General features: G+C 36.7%; 2 protein-coding genes across 5 annotated transcripts in view; both read left to right on the forward strand.

The window, feature by feature from the left end:
• The window catches only part of ENOX2 (ecto-NOX disulfide-thiol exchanger 2), a 299,872-nt gene that overhangs the window by 44,125 nt on the left and 233,766 nt on the right, over window positions 1–21,981 (forward strand). The window lies entirely within an intron of this gene.
• Window positions 1–21,981, forward strand: part of LOC105721607 (paired amphipathic helix protein Sin3a-like) — a 140,294-nt gene that overhangs the window by 4,408 nt on the left and 113,905 nt on the right.

The raw sequence follows: 21,981 nt of genomic DNA on the forward strand, positions 1-21,981 counted from the left end.
TTAAAGCAGCAAGCATTATCTTACAGTTTTTGTGTGTCCAGAATCTAGAAATGGTTTAGCTGAATGCCCCTGCCTTAAGATCTCTTGTGAGCTTGCAGTTAAGCTGCAGATGAGCCTGTAGTTGAATCTGAAAGTTTGACTGAACTGGGGAGAGGATTGACTTTCAAGCTAATTTGTGTGATTCTTGGGAGACCTCAGATCCTTGCCACATGAGCTTCTCCATAGGGCTAACTCATGAAATATCAGAGGCTATGCTAGAGAGAGTGATTCAGGAAAGACTGCCCAAGACAGAAGCCAGAGTCATTTTATAATGTGATCTCAGAAATGATATCCCATATATATTAAATTATATATATATAATCACATATGATTGTAATTATATGTAAATACACACACACACACACACACACATATATATATGATTTTTAAAGACGTGTATTTACTAAAACACAGTCTGAGAAGAAACTAAAAAGCCAAATGAGAAAAAGAGGTTAACGTGAAGAGATAATTGATCTTCAAGTGACTCTTATAATTACAAAACCATGCAGAAAGACAGAAAAAAATGTTTGACATTAGCAACCCCACTTAAATTTCAATACTATTATTCAATTTATGTAAGTTAATGTGAAATAAGATACTAACTACAGTTAAATGTAGCCCCTACATATGGTTTTTAGTGCATATTTGGAGACAGAAATAGAAAAAAAGTAGACTAAACTGGTAAGAAATTGAATTTTAAAAACAGGTATTATAGATTATCTCATAGTTCATATTTCCTTTTACCTTTACTTCTATTACACTTTAGTAACTGAAATTTTAAAAATATGCATTTTCATAGAAAGGTAATTTAATAGGAAGCAGAACAATGCTGTCTTGCAGCAGATCTTTAAATTCAATTTTTAACTAAATTAATTCCATGAGGTCTAGGTTGTTCTATCTAAATCCAGAAATTATAGGTATTCATTAAGATTCATAAACCATATCTCATTTACAGAAAATAAAAGATATAACCCTGTCTTGTCTACAGAGAGTAAGAAAGGATTAAGGCAAGAGAGAAAAGTGCTTTATTCATCATAACAACACAAGATCCCTATTTGAAACTGAGGAAGGAGAAGATATGTATAATATTTAAAAGGAGTGTATTTGTGTATGTACATTTCAAAAGGGATACACTTCTGAAATAGTCATTTCTTATTTGGAACGACAGACATATTTGTGCTCAAAAAGGAAACTAGTAAGTGAAAAAGGATGTTTGGATTAGCTGATGTCTGAGGTCCCACCTAGCTTTAACATTCTGAGTTCAGTTCAGATTAGACATTGGATGTATAAGTCTTATTTTTGTTAAGGAGAATGAGAAAACATGCATAATTAAAACCTGTAGATCATTCCTAAACTTCATTTTAGCCTAAGCTTTATAAGAGGCAAACCAAATGTGTTTCTATGTGGGGTAGGGGTGAGTTTTCATGGTATCTTGGCTTAGAGGTTATAGGAGAGGGTAGTGCTGTATACCTTGCAATAGGAGGTATACCTTGCTCAGCCTTTTGTGTCCTACTAGGAATTGTAGGTAATTGCTTTACAGACATAAACCACTTTTGTATTCTCTGTAGCTCAGGAACTGGTCAGAATAAGAAGGAAGCTGTGATTAGCCTTCCCTGTGCCCCCCAGTTATTCTTTTCAAATAGGCTTTTGTTCTCAAATTCCCTTATTCTTCTTAAGGTTTAACTAAGGTGGCTGCTCCCTGTTTTCTCATCCACCATAGATTCTGTTTCATAGTCATTCATTTATTTATCAAATACTTATTGAGTGCCGACTATGTGCCAAGTATTATTTTAGGTGCTAGAAATACACCTGAGAACAAAAGACATCTCTTCCCCATTTCTTGGGTTCTGAAAGCGGGAGATAGGCAAATGTTACACACACACCCACATACACCAACCCCTCTCACACACATACACAGAGTCTTAAATGATTATATATAGCTGAAAGGTGATAAGTGATTATGTATGTTTGTATATATGTGTCTATACATATATAGGCAGTTAGTGATAGGGAAGAAATAGAGCAGGTTTAGGAGAATTGAAAGCATTGATGGGAAACAAGTTGCAATTTTAAATGGGATGCTCAGTGTAATCTCATTGAGAAGGGACATTTAAGCAATTATTTGGAGGAGTTTGGAGGAGAGTAGCTATCTTGGAGAAGAGCATTCAAGCAGAGAAAAGAACCAGCACAAAGACCTTCAGTCAAGAGAGTGTCTGGATTGTTCAAGGAACTAGCATTCAAAGAGCTAGTGTGACTAGAGCAGAGTGACTGAACAAAGGGAGTACTAGGAGATTAATTCACAAGGGCATAACAGAGGGAGGGAGCAGATCTTGTAGGGTCCTAAGTAAATACCTTGTAATTGCCGTTGTAATTTACCTTGTAAATACCATTGTAAATACCTTGGCTTTTACTTTGAATAAAATGAGGAGTCCTTGCAGGGTTTTGAGCAGAAGAGTGATATAATACGGCTTTTGAAAGGATTATGCTGGCTACTCTCTTTTTGTTGTTTAAACCACTTTATTGGTATGTGATTGACATATGAAAAGCTGTACATATTTAATGTTTACAACTTGGTAAGTTTGGAGGTAAGTATATACCATGAAATCATCACCTCAATCTATATCATAAACCTATCCATTACCTCCAAAACTTTTCTCCTTCACTCTTATTTATTATTATTTGCGTGTGTGACAAGAACACTTAACATAAGATCTATCCCCTTAGCAACTTTTAAAATATACAATACAGTATTGTTAACTTATAGGCACTATGCTGTACAATAGATGTAGGCCTTACTCATCCAGTGTAACCAAAACTTTGTACCCTTTGACTAATACCTTCCCATTTCACTTTACGCTCAGGCCCTGGAAACCCTGGTGTTCTACTTTCTGCTTCTATGAGTTTGACTACTTTAGATTCATCATATAGTATCATGTAGTATTTTTCCTTCTGTGTCTGGCTTATTTCATTATTTCACTTAGCTTGACATTCTTCAGGTTCATCCATGTTATTGCAGATGCCAGAATTTTCTTCTTTTTAAGGCTGGATAATTGTTCTATAGTGAGGGGTCTGTGTGTGTGTGTGTACCGCCTTTTCTTTTCCCACTCATCTGTAGTTGGACATCTAGGTTTCTTGGCTGTTTTGAATTATGCTGCAGTGAACATGGTAGTGTAGATATCTCTTCAAGATAATGATTTTAGATCCTTTGGATTTATATCCAGAAGTGGGATTGCTGGATCATATGGCAGTTATATTTTTATTTTTTTAAAGAACCTCTGTACTGTGTTTGATAGTGGCCTCACCAATATGCATTTTCACTAACAGTGTACAGTGTACAAGAGTTGCGTTTTTCCATATCCTTGCCAACATTTATCTTTTGTTTTTATTGTTGTTGTTTTCATAAATGGCCACCCAAACAGATGTGAGGTAATATCTCATTGTGCTTTTGATTTGCATTTCTCTGATGATTAGTGATGTTGGGTACCTTTTCTTATACCTCCTGGTCATTTGTATAGCAGTCTGTTTAGGTTCTTTGCTCACTTATTTAATCAAGCTGTGGTGTTTTGCTTTGTTTTGTTTGTTGTTGTTGTTGTTGTTTTTACTATTGCATTGTAGGAGTTCCTTATTTATTTGTGACAATAACCTTTTATCAAATATATGGTTTGTAAATATTTTCTCCCATGCTGTAGGTTGCCTTTTCATTTTATTGTTTCCTTCACTGTGCAGAAGCTGTGGCTATCTCGAAAAGAGATTACAGGTGTATGAACAAGATGGAAGCGGGGAGACCATATAGGAACCTGCTTCAGTAATCTAAGCAAGAGATGGTCGTAGATGGAAGCAGGGTGAAAACTGTTCAATGGAAAGAAGTGGTTAGATTCAGGATATATTATGAGGATACAACAAACAGGATATGCTGATAGATTAGATATGGTGTGTGAAAGGGGGAAGTCAAAGATGAACCCAAGTTTTTTCTTCTGAGGAAAGAAGTGACATTTATTGAGATGGGGAAGACTGTTGGTGGAATTAGCTTGGCATGTAAGAGTTCAGTTTTAGACATGATGGTTTGAGATGCTTATTAGACATCTAAGTGAACATGTCAAGCATTTAGGTGAGCATACAAAGGTAAAGCTCAGAGGAAAGGTCGGGACTAGAGCTATGCATGTGGGAGCACATACATAGTATTTAAATCCAAAGGAGTGAAGACAGAGAAGAGATCTAAGAACTGAGGCCTGGGTTAATCCAATGTTAAAAAGTTGGGGAGGGCCGGGCGCGGTGGCTCACGCCTGTAATCCCAGCACTTTGGGAGGCCGAGGTGGGTGAATCACGAGGTCAAGAGATCGAGACCATCCTGGTCAACATGGTGAAACTCCGTCTCTACTAAAAATACAAAAAATTAGCTGGGCATGGTGGCGCGTGCCTGTAATCCCAGCTACTCAGGAGGCTGAGGCAGGAGAATTGCCTGAACCCAGGAGGCGGAGGTTGCGGTGAGCCGAGATCGTGCCATTGCACTCCAGCCTGGGTAACAAGAGCGAAACTGCGTCTCAAAAAAAAAAAAAAAAAAAGTTGGGGAGAAGCTGGACACACTGGCTCACACCTGTAATCCCAGCACTTTGGGAGGCCGAGGCAGGTGGATCACTTGAGGTCAGGAGTTCGAGACCAGCCTGGCCAACATGACAAAATACCATCTTTACTAAAAATACAAAAATTAGCCAGATGTGGTGGCTCACACCTGTGATCCCAGCTACTCAGGAGGCTGATGCAGGAGAATTGCTTGATCTTGGGAGGCGGAGGTTGCTGTGAGCTGAGATCATGCCACTGCACTCCAGCCTGGGTTGACAGGGCGAGGCTCCCTCAAAAAAAAAAAAGTTGGGGAGAAGACAAGGAACCAGAAAAGGAAAACTGAGAAGGAATGGCCAGTGAGCAGGAGTAGGAGGAAAATAAGAGAACGTGGCATCTTAAAATTAAGTAAATTGACCATTGACTATAATCTCTTCTATCCTCTCTATTGCCCTTGCCTTATCCCTATTCAGCCCTACATCATTACTTGTCTAAGCCACAATGGTGTCTTAATTGGTCTTCTTGCCTCCTTTATTTCCTCTAATGCATCCCCAACCCTGTCAGATATTTCTGTTCCAAACACAAATTAGATCCTGTCACTCCCTTGCTCAAGACACTTAATCTATTTATAGTTTATGCACACTCTGCTACTTTTCTCTTCCATGCCTCTGCCTTTGCTTGTGTATTCCATTGTGCCTGAAGTGTATCCTCTACATTTCTCATCACCAGGTGAACTCCTACTCATTCTGCAAGACTCAATTGGTCTTGAGGTACTTTCTCATTCAGGAAGTCTTCCCTGATTTTTCCTCTGGACTTCAGTTTCCCTTATGCATATTTTTATTTTTGCCTTAAACATTAAAAAAAATCATTTTCTGTTTATTTGTCTGTTTATCCCATTTAGGCTGTTTTTTCATTTTTTGGGTTTTTTTTTGAGACAGAGTCTCACTCTGTTGCCCAGGCTGGAGTGCGATGGTGCAATCTCGGCTCACTGCTACCTCTGCCTCCCGGGTTCAAGCGATTCTCCTGCCTCAGCCTCCTGAGTAGCTGGGATTACAGGCGTGTGCCACCATGCCTAACCAATTTTTGTATTTTCAGTAGAGACAGGGGTTTCACCATGTTGGTCAGGCTGATCTCAAACTCCTGGCCTCATGATCTGCTCACCTCAGCCTCCCAAAGTGTTGGGATTACAGGCGTGAGCCACCACGCCTGGCCATGCTGTTATTTCTTAAAGGACAGTGACCGTATCTTGCCCATCTTTAAATGTTTGGCACCTAGCATAGGGTCTGACACATAGTAGGCAGTAAATAAGTGTTGAATGAATGAATGAATAAATGAGTGATCACTTTTTCTCCTTGCTCTGGATATGTCAGTTTCAGTTTAGAGGGTTATAAATTTTTCTCTACATCTTTGAATTGTTTCCAATTCTTCAATTTAAAATTCTAGTATAAATAGTTATGGGACAGAATAACTGATTTGCATCTTAGATACAAGAGAAGTGTGCAGAATAACAATATGCTATGGATTTGATAGCACTCAAATATAATATCTCCCAGTGTAATCAATATTCATCTGAGTTACTGTAATACAGTCAAAACTCACAAGTTAAATTTGTTAGGTTCCTGCATTTACCTCTCTAGGATACCTATACCATGTAAAATAAGTGCTTATGGGAAGACTCATGTTTGCTTGTATGTTTGGGGAGAAAGAAGATAATGTCATCCTGGACCTTTAAAAAGGTATTTAATATGCATTTATCGTAATCTAAAAGAATAAAGCTTGATTTTTTTCCTGGTGGGCTTTATTTCATAGGTAGAAATGTAAAAATGCCCAGGATTGGCCAGGAGTGGTGGCTCATGCCTGTAATCCCAACACTTTGAGAGGCCTAGGTGGGTGGATCACCTGAGGTCAGGAGTTCAAAACAAGCCTGGACAATATGGTGAAACCCTGTCTCTATTAAAAATACAAAAATTAGCCAGGTGTGCTGGCATGCATCTGTAATCCCAACTACTTAGGAGGCTGAGGCAGAATAGCTTGAACTCCAGGAGGTGGAGGTTGCAGTGAGCCAAAATTGCACCATTTCACTACAGCCTGGGTGACAGAGCAAGACTTCATCTCAAAAAAAAAACAAAAAATGCCATGATTAGGCATACTTGTCATCTAGCCGATCCAGCATTCTGTTTCTGAGAAGACTTTATTAGGAAATCATCATATGTCCCACTAATACCAACCTCAAAATCAGCAGTAGTATTTCTGGGAGGAAAAACATTCTAATTTCTTTCCGTAATCCATATGGCTCTATTGTCAGTGATTTTTATCTACCATATATTTGAATTTGTTCATTTGTAATTTTTAAAAAATTCTATATTTGAGACAAAAGAGTTCTCTGATTACATATTGCTGTTTAAAGGAATACTTTATTGAATTAAGCATTCTTTTTTACTTAACTTTTTTGACATATATAAAACTATACATAATTAATATATACAACTTGATGAGTTTGGAATAAGTATATGCACCATGAAACCATCCTCTATTTATGTCATAAATCTGTCCATTACCTCCAAAAGGTTCCTCCTGCTCTCTTATTTATTATTTGTGTGTATGTGGGGATAAGAACACTTAACAGAAGATCTATTTTCTTAGGAATCTTTTTTTTTTTTTTTTTTGAGATGGAGTTTTGCTCTTGTTGCCCAGGTGTGATCTTGGCTCACCACAAACTCTGCCTCCCAGGTTCCAGCGGTTCTCCTGCCTCAGTTTCCTGAGTAGCTGGGATTACAGGCATGCACCACCACACCCGACTAATTTTTTTGTGTTTTTAGTAAAGATGGGGTTTCTCCATGTTGGTCAGGCTGGTCTGGAACTCCCAACCTCAGGTGATCTGCCTGCCTCAGCCTTCCAAAGTGCTGGGATTACAGGCATGAGCCGCTGGACCAACCTTCTTAGGAATCTTTAAAGCATACAATGAGTATTGTTAACTATAGATGCTATGCTATACAGTAGATGTCTAGGACTTGTAGAAGCAAAACTTTATACCCTTTGACTAATATTTCTCCATTTCACCTTCCTCACAGTCCCTAGAACCCTTGGCATTCCATTCTCTGCTTCTGTGAGTTTGACTACTTTAGAGATGACTTTAAACAAATGCGTAGACCTTTGTAGTTAACACCATAATGAAGATATAAAAAACGTTTTCATCTCACCAAAAATTTTCTTTATATGACTCCTTCCAGTCAATCTCCAATCTACATAGGCAACCACTCTTTTGACTTCTATCACCATAAATTAGTTGTCTGTTACTAAGTTTCAAATACATGGGATCATACACTCTGTACTTTCTTGTGTGTGACTTTTTTCCCTTAGCATTTTTATTTTTTAGATTAACCCGTGTTGTTGGGTGGTATCAGTAGTACGTTCATTTTTATTTTTGAGTAATATGCCATTTTATGAATTAACTGCAGTTGGCTTATCCATTTACCAGTTAATGCACATTTGTGTTGTTTCCAATTTTTGTCTATATTATGACAGTCTACTATGAACATGTAGGCCCTTATTGCTATATATTCCAATCTAAGCACTGCTTTGCCTCATCTCACAAATTTAGATATGGTCTGTTTTCATGTTAATTCAGTTGAGTACTTTTACTTATCCTGTGGGGTTTCTTCTTTGACCCAAGGATTATTTATATTTTTCCGATATCTTTCTGTTATTGATTTCTAATTTAATTCCACTGTGCCAAAGAACATGTTCTATATGATTTAAATAGTTTCAAATGTATTGTGACTTGTTTTATGGACTTGAATAGAGTCAATCATGAAGAATGTGCCAGGGACTGTAACCTTAGTTCCTATTGGAACTAAGAACTCTAGACCAGTATACAGCCTAAGGTCATAGTGACAGAAAGCACAAAATTTGTTTGTGAATCACTAGGAGTAATAGTGAATCAAGCCACTCCCATTTTTATCTCTAATAATTATTATGGAATCCATGAATCCTGGCTATTGGGGAAATAACACCATATGTTGGACATTATTTAGAGCATCCTGAAAGACATTACCTCTGGAAGGCATTGTCACCTACCTGGTACTGTAGCTTAGTCTTCAAAAAGCCATTCCACCATTTTAGTAAACTTGCTTCTTCAGCATGATGGGAAACATGGTAAGACTAGTGAATTCCACGAGCAAGGGCTCATTACCAGTCTTAATTTGCTATGAAATGACTTCCTTGATCAAAAATGGTGCTATGTGTAATACCATTATTGTGGATAAGGCATTCTGTACTTTTTAAAATGATACTGACAAACTACTTTCTAGAGTGGCTGAGACATTTTACATTCCCACCAGTAATATGAATGATACAGTTTCTCAGCATTCCTGCCAGGATATGGTGTTGTCACTGTTTTTGCTTTAGGTATTCTGATAGGTGAGAGTGATATCTCATTGTGATCTTAATTTGCATTTCCCTAAGTTCTAGTGATGTTGAGTATCTTTTCATCTGCTTATGTGCCATCTGTATATCTTCCTTGTGAAATGGCTCTTTATGTCCTTTGACCTTTTTTTCTAATTGGTTATATTTTTACTGTTCAGTTCAGAGAGCTTTTTATATAATGTGTGAGTTTTTTGGTCAGATGTGTGCTTTACAAATATATTTTTGCTAATCTGTAGCTTGTCTTTTCATCTACTTAATAGTCTCTGACAGAGCCAAAAGTTTAAAACTTCGATGAATAATAATTTATCAGTTTTTTTCTTTTATAGATTGTACTTTTGGTGTCATTTCTAGAGCAAACCCTAGTTCTCAAAGATTTTTCTTTGCTTATTCATATACATTTTAGAATAAGCTTGTCTAGCATGTACACTTTAGAATAAGCTTGTCTATATCTGAAAAAAATCTTGCTGGGATTTTGATGGATATTACATTTAACCAATACGTCATTTTGAGGGAGAACTGCCATCTTTCCTATGTTCTGTCTTCCAATCCTTGAGCACAGTATGTTTCTCCGTTTATTGACATCTTCTTTTACTTTTTTGTCATTGTCGTCGTTTTCAACATATAAATTATGTACACATTTTGTTAGATTTATACCTAAGTATTTATACCACAGATTTATACTAAGTACCCAAGATTTATACCTGAGTATTTCTTTTTTGAACGATTGTAAATGATATGGTATTTTTAATTTTGATGTCCACATGTTCATTGTTAGTATATAGAAATATAATTGACTTTTGTGATCGGTATTAATTATAGCATCTCACCTGGCTGAATTCCAAATTAGTTCTAGGAGATTTTTTACATAGACCATCATGTCATCTGCAAATAGAGTGAACTCTGTTTCTTCCTTTCCCATTTGTATGTCTTTTGTTTCCTTTTCTTGTCTTAGTGCACTGGCTAGAACTCCCAGTACTGTATTAAATAAGAATGGTGACAGCAGATATCTTTGCCTTATTCCCGATAATAGGAAGGAGTATTCAGTCTTTCACCTTTAAATAAGATGTTAGCTGTAGGTTTTTTGTAGATGCTTTTAACCAAGTTGAGGAAGTTCCCCCTCTATTCCTAAGTTTTCCAAGACATTTTATCGTGAATCACTGCTGAATTTTTAAAATGCTTTTCTGTATCAATTAATATAATAATGTGATTTTTCTTCTTTATCCTGTTAATGTGGTGAATTCCACTGACTGATTTTTGAATATTGATCCAGCCTTGCATCCCTGTAATAAACCCCAATTAGACATCATGTATGATTATTCTTATATATCTCCTATCATTCTGATTGTTTTTTTCCTATAGGTAAATGTGTTGTTTCTCTCTTGCTGCTTTCAATATTTTTTCATTGTCCTTAGTTTTCAGTAGTTTAATTATGTGCATTGGTACAGATTTGTGTGTGTGTGTCCTATTTGGGGTTAGTTCAGCTTTCGAATTCTGTAGGTTTATGTCTCTGTCAAAATTTATGGAATTTTTACTCAGGATTTCTTTGAATACCCATTCTTCTCCTCTTGTTCTGAGAATTGAGTCATACAAATGTTAGATATTTTGTTATTGTGCTACAGATCCTTGAGGTTCTGTTTATTATTTTTCACTCTATTTTCTTTTTATTGTTCATATGAGGTAATTTCCATTGTTCTATCTTCAAGTCCACTGATTCTTTCCTCTGTCATCTCTGTTCTACTATTGAGCCCATCCAGTGATTTTTAAATTTTTGTTTATTATATTTTTAGTGTTTTTTTTTCATTTTTTTACATCTTTTATTACTTTATTGAAACTTTCTATTTTAAATTTAAGTATGTTAATAATTGCTCATTCAAGCATTTTTACAACAGCTGGTTTAAGAAACTTGTCAGATAATTTCAACATATATGTCATTTTGGTGTTAGTGTCCTCTGTTAAATTGATATTTCCCTGGTTTTTGATATAAGTGATTTTTATTTAATTCTTGACATTGTGGGTATTATATAATGAGGCTCTGGGTCTTATTTAAATCTTTTGTTTTACTTGGTTTCTTCCGACGTTATACTGGCAGGAGAAGTGGTCATTACCTTATTACTGCCATGTGGAAGTAGAAATATAGACTCTCCACTCAGCCTCCATTGAAACTCCAGGAAATGGGGGTGGGGGAACCTCATTACTGCTGGTTGGGGGTGGAAGTTGAAACCCCCTTTAGGCCTTTGCTGACATCACCCTGGTTGATATAGAAAGGAGCACTTGATTCCTGCCTACCACATGGTCTCCACTGACATTGGGGATGCTGATTGGGGATTAAAAAATCCCAGCTGTCGACTTGGCCTTCTTTGATACACCACCCCAGTAGATTGATTGAGATATCTAATTAGATCCTGGAGAAGGTAGAAATCCAGTTTCCTCACTCAGTGCTTGCTCATAGTGATGAGGTTAGGGTTACAGTTTCTTGTGTTATTTGGCTATTGTCTAAGAGTTTTCTGTCTTGCTATACTGCTCTTTCTTAGTTGTCTAGAGACAGCTGGCTTTCTTGAAGCTTTTTTTTACCCTCTGTCCATTGGCATTTCTAGGTTGCTGGTTTTCCCAATACCTAGTCTGGGATATATATAGTAAGAAAATACCCAGGGAATTCACCACTTTGTCATTCCCTGGGTCTCAAAGTTCCTATTAAGTCTACCTTCTTTTCTCCACTTTTGAAATTGTTCTTATGTTTGTCTTATATATAATGTCCAAGTTTTTAGCTGTACTTAATGGGAGAAATAGAGAGGTGTGTGACTATTATGTCTTGTCTTGGAACTAAAAACAGATATACTTTTTATTGTTGTAATTTACCATTTTAAAGACATTGTCCTATTATGATCTCCCATTCATAATGTTCATAATGGTCATTGAAATGGTATATTTCAATTATGTCCCCTCTCAGCCATTTTTCATCCCTTCAGTCAGTTAGTTGACATTAGTAGATGATCTTCAGCTTGATTATGACATCCTTAAATATCTTGATGGTATTTCTCAAATGCCTCAACTCCGTGACTGTTTTTACTTCAAACTCAGAACACAGTAATATTAGTGACCTCTTGGGTTTCCTTTGAATACAAAGAAAAATCAAGACAAGTCCTCATTTAAAGCCATGCTTAAATTTCACCTCATCAGAATGGCCTTTATGACAATCCTGGATATATTTTCCCTGCTTTATTTTCATTATATCACTTATCACTGTGGGATATTTTATTTTTCATATGACTAATCACTATCTATTTTTTATCTATAGATTTGTTCATTGTCTGTCCCCTCTGAAAGTGTAAGAGCTCTATAAGGGCAAGGGCTGTGTTTTTTCATTTTTGTATTCCCATTGCCTAGAAAAGTCATTGGCATATAGTAGGCTCTAAATAAGTATTTTGGCCAATTGAATGAATAAATACTTCACAAGAGATTTGGGTGGAAGAGAGAAGAAAGAATAGAAAATTCTGGGTACTTGGTGTAAAGAATTTTAACCAACTCATATGCTACTAGACAATAACATTAGATTAGATATATACACCAAACTTAGACCAAAATGTGTGAAAGGAAGAAAGTAACTTCTATTTTCTTTCTTTACTTCTTCTCTTGTTTTCTCATCTAAGCCACATTTCTTGTCCTATAAAAATAATTTAGGATAGGGCCAAGGTCTTTCTAAAAACAGCAGTTTCAGCCTTCTGATGAGAAGGTGGTAAATTCAAATTGGAAAAGTCTTGACTAAAAATTTCCACATTTTGCTTAGATTATAGAAGCAAGTGACAGTTTGGCCAGATGCCCCAGGTACATTAAAACTCATGTGGTCCCTGGACTAATTGGATCCATTCCAAATGTACATCTTCCAAATGATACTCAAGACATTGAATTGAATCCAGATTTTACAGGGGAATAGCTAAAATGAATAGAAGAGAGCAGTGATGTCATTCTGTGTGGTCAGAACCCTGCCATATTATTCTCCTCAGTATGACTTTTGTTGTAGCTATCTGTGGAGCCCCACACTGACTGGGCTGTCTACATTTGTCAAAGCAGAGAAAAGGATGCAACCTTTTCCCTAAGATGTCATCGTACCTTGGAGGAAAACTAGAAAGGGATAAGATATTTCTCATTTCATCTATTAGTTTAATATCTCTCTAAGCAATTCAGGTATCAGGTACCATAGATTGAAAAAAGAAAACCGTTTTACACCCTCCCAGGATGTTTATAAAAATACATCCATTTATACCAGCCTGGGCAACATGGCGAAACGTCATGTCTACAAAAAATTTAAAAAATTAGGTAGACATGGTGACTTGCACCTGTAGACCCAGCTACTAGGGAGGCCGAGGTAGGAGAATTGCTTGAATCCAGGAGGCAGAGGTTGCAGTGAGCCATGATCATGCCACGGTACTCCAGTCTGGGCGACAGAGCAAGACCCTGTCTCAAAATATATATATATATATCCATTTATAAGACATATTCAAAAAAGGAATAGTATATAGTATACCATAATAAAAATTAGGGCTAGGCTAAAACAAAACGGGGATTTAAATTCACCTTAATGTCCTTTTAAATGTTATAGCTTTCTGGGGAAATACAATTCAGGTTTGAGAACATTAGTCATGTACGACACTTGTCCTGGATAACTGATATCACCTGAGCCATAAAATTACAGAGCCACCTGGCCCTTTCCAGAAAGATTTCCTTCAGAAATTATATTGTTTCTTAAACAGGCAAAGCTTTTACTCAAATGAGCTGTCTCCAATAAGCTCTCCATCAAACTATCTGCCATTGGTGCAGTTGTTCTTAATTTTACTTAAGTGCCTGCTGACTGACTTTGAGTTCAAAAAGACAAAACGTATCTTATTGGATGGAAATTAACTTTTAGGGGAAAATAAAAGCAGCTACTGCCTTCTTGACCTCCCTGCTCTCTTCCTACTAGTAGAGTAGGGGGCAAAGAAAACAGCCCTTGTTTTTAACTTGATTTACCTACTTTGGAGACTTGCTTACTTGCAGCATGTGAATGTAAATATATAAAACATGTTCGTTGAAAGAAAAATTTTCTGGCAAAGCGAAATTTGTTCTAATGATTTGCTCCCACAAAATTTTATTTCATATGGTTGGGAGAATTTTGTCTTTATTCTGTGATTCAAGGAGGATGCTAACTTAATGGATGTACTTTTTTACTTGTTTTTATTCTAATATCACCATTTATAAGTAATTGTGGGTAGTAAATAATAGAATGAATAATGGAGAAACTTGGTGGCTTTTCTTGTAAACCCTGTACATATAAGAAAAAAAATTCTATAAAATATGGAAAGTGAACATGAGTAATAATAACTTCATCCATTCATTCATTTATTTATTCAATATTTATTTGAATGCCTGTTGTCCCAGGCACTGACGATACACCCATTAAAAATCATACAGAAGTGGATTTTCTATTCCAATGGGACCTTGATGGTGTCCTGTTCCTTAAAGCCCTCCTTCCCCTAAAGTGCATTCCCATTTTATTTTGTTTTCCCCAATAAGATGGTGAGCTCTTCCATGGTAGAAATCCTATCTTGTGTCTTCTATGATGCTAGACATTCAACAAGTTGGACTGAATTGAACAAAGACTTTTGAAAATGTAGGTGAGGAAAATTTCACAGTCATAGGATGTTAGATCTAGAAGGTATGTTAAAGATTATTTAACCCATAGATTTTCAAACTGTTCACAGGATCCATGAAGGCATCTGTACAGATACATTTAAGGCTGCTTCAGGGAGAAAAGGAGAGGCCCAGCAGAAAGCTTATGAGCTTTTTATGATTTTTACTGTGCTTCAAGCATAAGATTTCTACTTTCAGCTCTTTTATGGGTAGGATATTCCTGTAAGATGTCTTTTGAAGAAGGGGTTGGCTGCTAAAAAATAATATTGGAATCCACTGACTGGTCCAACATCTCTATCATAAGATAGGTCTAAAAAGGTTGAGTGGGCTGGGTGTGGTGGCTTACGCCTGTAATCCCAGCACTTTGGGAGGCCGAGGCGTGCAGATCACAAAGTCAGGAGATCAAGACCATCTTGGCTAACATGGTAAAATGCTGTCTCTACTAAAAATACAAAAAATTAGCCGGGCATGGTGGCACATGCCTGTAGTACCAGCTACTCAGGAGGCTGAGACAGGAGAATTGCGTGAACCCACGAGGCGGAGGTTGTAATAAGCCGAGATCATGCCACTGCACTCTAGCCTGGGTGACAGAGCGAGATTCCATCTCAAAAAAAAAAAAAAGTTTGAGTGATTTGTTGAAAGTCATACATATAGTTAATAATGCTCTGAGAACTAAAACCTAAATCTTCTAATTTCCAATCTGGAGTTCTTTCCATGACATTCTGCTGTTTCCTGGTTCACAACTGTTGCATGACCAGCACAATGCTTGACACATAGAGAGCATAACTGAAAGAAAGAATGTTAAAATCCACTTTGACAACACTTCATCTCTTCTTGGACATAATTCAGTATCTTGGCACTAAGCAAAGTGACTGTCACACAGTAAGTGCTTAATGGTGATGGTTGTACAGTGGTGGTTATCCTTGATTGATTGTTTAATCTTTCCAGATTAAAGCACTCTAATCCTTTTATTCTGTTCTCATCGTCTCCCCTCCACCCCACCATCCCTTCAAATATCTTTCTTGCCTTTAGTCTCTGACTGTAGTCCTTGGGATGGACTGGGTGTGAAAACTGGAATATATATAGGCAGTTCTAACTTACAGCTTAACTAACTTAACTAACTAGCTTAAGCTGCCACTTAAATGCCTTTATCTTGTATGTTTAATTATGTAACAACAGTTGTTTATTGTTAAGATTAAGAAAATAAATAACTGTGAAGTATAAGTTTATATGAAAAATGGTTTTGAAAGTTCAGTTGGGTTTTTTGTTTGACTGATGGCTTTAAAAGTATCATTGAGACAGTAGTTGATTTATCCTTCTCACTGCATCACTATAGATGTGAGTTTCATTTTGACTAGTGCTTTCAATTTCTGGCTATGGTAGCTTCCCTAGTTCTTTGGGCTTAGTTGGTTCCCTTTTCCTTTGCCTAGCCTGTTGCCTGCTTACTGTTTTTCAGTTGGACATCTTCTTCAGTCCAGATTATCTTATATTACTTCAAGGAGAGATCATTTAGGATTGCAGTTTTGTTTTTGTTGTTGTTGTTGATTTAGTTTTTTTTTTGTTTTTTTTTTTTTTTTTTAGACAGAGTCTCACTCTGTCACCCAGGCTGGAGTGCAGTGGTGCACTCTTGGCTCACTAGGATTGCAGTTTTTTACATCTTGCAGACAGAGCTTCTAGAACCCAATTTGGCCAGAATGTTATCTCTGGTGCAGATATAAGATGACTTTACAAGGGTCTGCTGCCATCAACCATTGCTGCTATTGCTGTTGCCAGTGCAATGGGAGGAAGAAAATTGGCTTTGTGTCCAGATAGAATTAGATTTTGTTTGTTTTTCTGGTTTATTTTTGCTTTGGGTTGCTGATACTTCTGTCTTATTAGCACCCTATTAATAGAGAAAAGTATTACAAAAAGAGTTTAGCACTCAAAGGTAAAACTTCAGTCTCCATTTGCTAAAAAAATAGGACCTCCACTTTAAAAGTTCATGCTAGATTTACAATATTTAATTTAAGGCTACTTGCATCATTTTCTTTTGCTCTCTACTTTTCTTTTTTCCTGAGATGACTTTGTTATAGTGAATGACAAGCATATTCCACCCTTGCCCATTATTTTTAAGTAGATGGATTTTCTTGAGTAGTGTATTTATTATGGTGTAGATTTTGGCGTTATGTATTGAGAGTCTGTAATTCAGTCTTTTCAGGTGTTCATCTTTATTTAATGACATTGATAAATAGGATTATGGCTCTTTATATGCATAAGATCTTCTAATTATATGTAATCATAATTATTGTATAGTTTTTTTTAAAACCTAGAGGTTTGGAGAAACCAGGACCCGTTCCATCATTTTCCAGATAGTGGGTGACCAAGCTATTTTTAAAGAGCTTTGAAACTGGGGTTATCAGATGATTTGTGGTCATGAGACTGTAACTAAAACTTATCTGAAGTTATCAGATTGAAAGCTAATCTTCTAGCCTAGAATTATACTGGAGCTAGGATTTACATACTTAGAGTGACTTTCATCTTTTACACAATAGAATCCTTGAATGTTATATAATGTACACCAATAGTTTGTGTGTATCATAGTTAGTCAACAAACATCAATTGACTATAACCATTTACCTTAGGAGTGCAGGTATTAGTTTTACGACAGCTGGTTTAAATTTGTTCTGTTACTAAGTGAAAATTTTATACTGTTGATGTACATAGATTCTTCTTTACGATGTGTGTCTGGGTTAGACAGAAGAATAGACAACTGTCTGGGTTTTAGTCCTGATTTTTCTATGGATCCTTTGTCTTCTGGCCTTTATTTCTTAGAGGTCACCTAATAGATACCACTCTGCTACCATATCACATCAATTATGTTTTATAATTGGATTCAAGGCAACATCAATCACAAATGAAATTAATAACTAGGTGTTCTATGCAGTAGAATAATATATTTTTATACAAACTTGGGACATTTTTCTAAAAATATGTACTGATAGAAGCCACCAGTAGCACAACTAGAAATTATGCTTATATATTAATATACATAGACAACGAAGGACAGTCTCATGAGTTCCTTAAAACAATACTATTTATATTTATTTATTCATAGGTCTTAAGTATGTCTGACCAATACTTAGATATACCGTAAAAAAAGAAAAACCTTATCCTCCATTAAACTAGGCCTCAGTGCTTACCTCATCCCAGAGATTCATCTTTAACACAAATGTGAAAACACATTTTGTTACAAATATAAATAATACAGTTCAACCTTTTCAGGAGATTTATGGGGACTTCCTACTTCTTATTTATTACAGCCTCCTTAATTTGGCCTTAGGCCTTTAAAATGTTTCAAGAATGTTTTCCCATTCACTTTTGTGAGAAAATCTCTACTTCCTCAATAGGAACTAGTTGGACATAGTTTCAGCTTTCTGGTTATGAAGTATGGATATTCTCTCTCTGCCTATTTCCCGCAGTACAGGCATTCTAAGCTTTAAGGAGACAGTATGCTAAAATTCAAATTTAAAAAAAAAAAAAGAAAAATCAAAAGCAAATCCACATGAAGCTTGGTGGTACATGGATACCTTACTTTGTATCAAAAATATGTTTCTAATAAGCTGAACATATAAATTCCATATTTGTAGAAACAAATTTTTCATGTTCAATGTAAATTTGGCATTGTAAAAGATTGCCATGTGGAATGCTTTTATAATACACGTAAGCAGTCCTACTTCTGTGGTTTATAGATTGGATAAGGGAATAGTAGGGCACACGCTATACTCTGTATTCCCATATAAAGTTTTTAATTTCAAAGACTGACCCCTTTCTTAGCCCCTGATTTCTCAACCTGATCTTCCATAGTCTCTTGTGGTTTCTTCCTACTTCATTAGTCTAATGACTCAGGTGAACTTTCCTGACCCCTGATCTCTGCCTGGCTGTCCTATGTTATACTACATCAAAATATAATTGTACATTTGTATATTTATAAGTGAGATATAGCAAGAATTCGTATAGGAGCCCTCCACAAATATGTATTTTTCTATCAAAGTTTTATGGTATTCAAGACCAGCAAGCACAATGCACATTGTAAAAGTTTTCTTTTTTTTTTCCATACATTACTACTTATTTTAAATATTGTTGTTTTGCTTCTTAACCTTTTACATGATATACTAACTCTATCCATTACCAAAGCATAACCACTTCTGAAGTGAAATGACATCTATCTAACCATGTTAAAAATACTAGTGGTTTTATTTACAAGAGAAAGAAGACGCTCTTTGCACTGAAAGAGCTTAACCCATCTTCAAAATTGGCAAGGATAATGGTTCTTTTGATTTGTTTTGAAAAGGGTATGCACTAGTAATCTCATTTTAGCCTTGATTTTCTTCCTTACTACTGTGTCCTTTGGCTTCATTTGCCTTTTTATGGGAAAGAATGCATCTGGGACTTTCCTTGCTCCTACTCTTACCATGATATGTAGACTAGTTTATGGAAAAACACATTGGCTGCCTGCTGTGGAATTTAAATTCCCCACTTCCCTGCTGCATTTGTGTGCTGCAACTGAAAGGCAAATAGATGCATGTAGGACCATTTTTGTCAGTGAAAGTTTTTGGACACATGCATTACCAAGCACACATATCATTAAATACGAGTTTAATATCTGGAAGCAAAAGTGATAGTACATCAACTTTGTCCACAGAGGAGAAAAGGGGTCACTCTTTATGAGAACTAAATAGAAGCGTATCCTTCCTTATCAATCAAAGAAATTAAGAGATGAGAATTGGTCTTTTACACCATCTGGTTCCTCCTCCAGGGACCATTAGACAATTGGCCCTTGCATTATTATATTCTTAGTGCTGGTTATTATTGTTACATGTTTCCATAGCTTTGCAGTAACTTCAAATGCTTCTGGAACCACAGTTCCTCCACCTCTCTTGACCAGGGAAGTGTAGGCTGTATTTCCTTTCAAATAAGATGTCTCCCTTTCTTTTCAATGTTTAGTAAGCCTTATTCCAGCAAACCATGTGAAGTTACTGGGATTCAGCTTTTTCAAGATAATCTGTGTCTACTTGATTCTCCTTAACTTTTTTCTTATTTCGTTTTCCTGTTCTGAGTGATCTTAAACAATTTTAGGAATTTTGTTATCATGTAACAATTTAACATCATGAACATCTTGAAATTGGACCTCTAAGACCAACTATATTTTTTTACGAAGGATAGAAATGGGAAGGGAAGGATAATTGCCTCAATATCTCTTCCTTCCCTCCCTTCCCCCTTCTCTTTTTCTTTCCCTCTCTCTCTCTCTCATGCACGTAATACATGCACAAAGTATTGTGGCCTTTACCCAACCAGTCTCCAGATGCCTCAACCAGATCATCACAGTGCCATCTGCATGACAGGCGAGGGGGAAATAGGGAAGTGGGTGGAAGGACCAAGTAAGGTTTGGGAGATGAGAAATAGATATGTTAAGGAAGCAGCAAATTACAGAATTGCCAAGCCATAAGGGATTATAGAGAACTTTTTCTTAGTTACACAGTGAGGAAAGTGAGGCTCATAGAGTTAATATCTAAGGTAGCTGACCTCTCTGGAGTCCACTGTTTTGTTCCCTATAAGAGGCTGAAGGCAAAGATTGTGGGGATTGACAGTACTGGGTCAAAATTCTGGAAATTCTTTCTTCCCATTAATTCATTTAGTTTATCAACATATATTTATTGACCAACTATGATGTACAGACACTGTGCTAAGTGCCAAGGACACCAAATGATCTCTGACCACAAGAAGCTTATAGTTTATTCACTATAGTGGGAAATAGAGAAGCAGAGAAATAGAGAATCACATACAGAAAGATAATGTGATTACACATGTAGGATGCTATCAGAGCATATATGAGGTACCTCCTAACCCTCTTTTGGTGGCTAGAGATAGCTTTCTGGCAGAAGTTTCCCAGGCCAAAGTGGTACAGGTATTCCAGCCTAATGTGATGTTAAAGTATATGTAAATCTTTGAGGCAAGAACTGAAAATAGTTTTGTATGACTAGAAAGTATAAAGTAGTCAAGGCGCCTGTAATCCCAGCACTTTGGGAGGCCGAGGTGGGTGGATCACGAGGTCAAGAGATTGAGACCATCCTGGTCAACATGGTGAAACTCCGTCTCTACTAAAAATACAAAAAATTAGCTGGGCACGGTGGCGCGTGCCTGTAATCCTAGCTACTCAGGAGGCTGAGGCAGGAGAATTGCCTGAACCCAGGAGGCGGAGGTTGCGGTGAGCCGAGATCGCGCCATTGCACTCCAGCCTGGGTAACAAGAGCGAAACTCCGTCTCAAAGAAAAAAAAAAAAGTAGTCAAGGATTGGGCCAGGGTAGGGGTGATGTTAAACGGGTTGTTGAGCTATAGAATATGGATGAGACTGTAGAGTTATGCAGGAACCAAGTCATAAAGGACCTTTTTTACCTTGCCAGGAAGTTCGAAGTTCTGCAGTCTAAGAACAATAAAGAAGTCACCGAAAAGTTTTTAGGTCAGGGAGTGAGTGACATGATCATATTTGTCTTTTGCAAGGATTACTCTGCAACCAATTGAGAGTTGGTTGGAGGCAGGAAGACATGTGAGAAAGTTGTTGCAATAATCTTCCTGGATTGAGATGATTATGTTTGGTATTGAGAGAAGGTTCACATGTGAGATAGGATGTAGAGTCCATAGGGCTCGGTTACTGGATATGGAGAATGGTTTCTGGCTTGGGCAGCTAGGTGGGTGTGAGCCATTTACTGACTTGAATATCAGGATTATTGAGTAAATGTATTAATGGGATGCCCACACTGAGAACAATCTGGATTGGAAATATAGATTTGAAAGTTATCAGCCTATATAGAGATATGATTTGAAGTTGTGGGGCCACCTAGAGTTAATCTGAGGATTAGTTGCCCTTAGACTTTATTTTGCCTAAAACTCCTTTAGAAATCTGAAAACTGTAGATCCTCTCCCTATAAAATTTACATACACTATTCTGCATACAATTTTAGGAAGGTCCACAGATCTCTTGATGTACAGTTTAAGAATCCCTGATTTTAGAGTAAGAATAAATGAGGCATAAAGATGGAACGCTAGAAAACACTGGCATTTAAGAAATGGGTAAAGGAGATGTTCATGAAACAAACTGAGAAAGATAAACCCAAGAGTTGGGGGTATCACAGAAGGCAAGGGAAGAGTTTCAATAAAGCAGGAATAATCAGCAGAGTTTATTGCTGCAAAGAGAAAGAGTAAGATAAGGACTGAAAAGTGATCATTGGCTTTAGCAACAAAGAATGTCAGTGACCTTTG

This window comes from Aotus nancymaae, unplaced genomic scaffold, assembly GCF_030222135.1.
Source record: "Aotus nancymaae isolate 86718 unplaced genomic scaffold, 86718_ANA_hifiasm-v0.15.2.pri h1tg000004l, whole genome shotgun sequence".
In the NCBI taxonomy this organism is placed as follows: Eukaryota; Metazoa; Chordata; class Mammalia; order Primates; family Aotidae; genus Aotus; species Aotus nancymaae.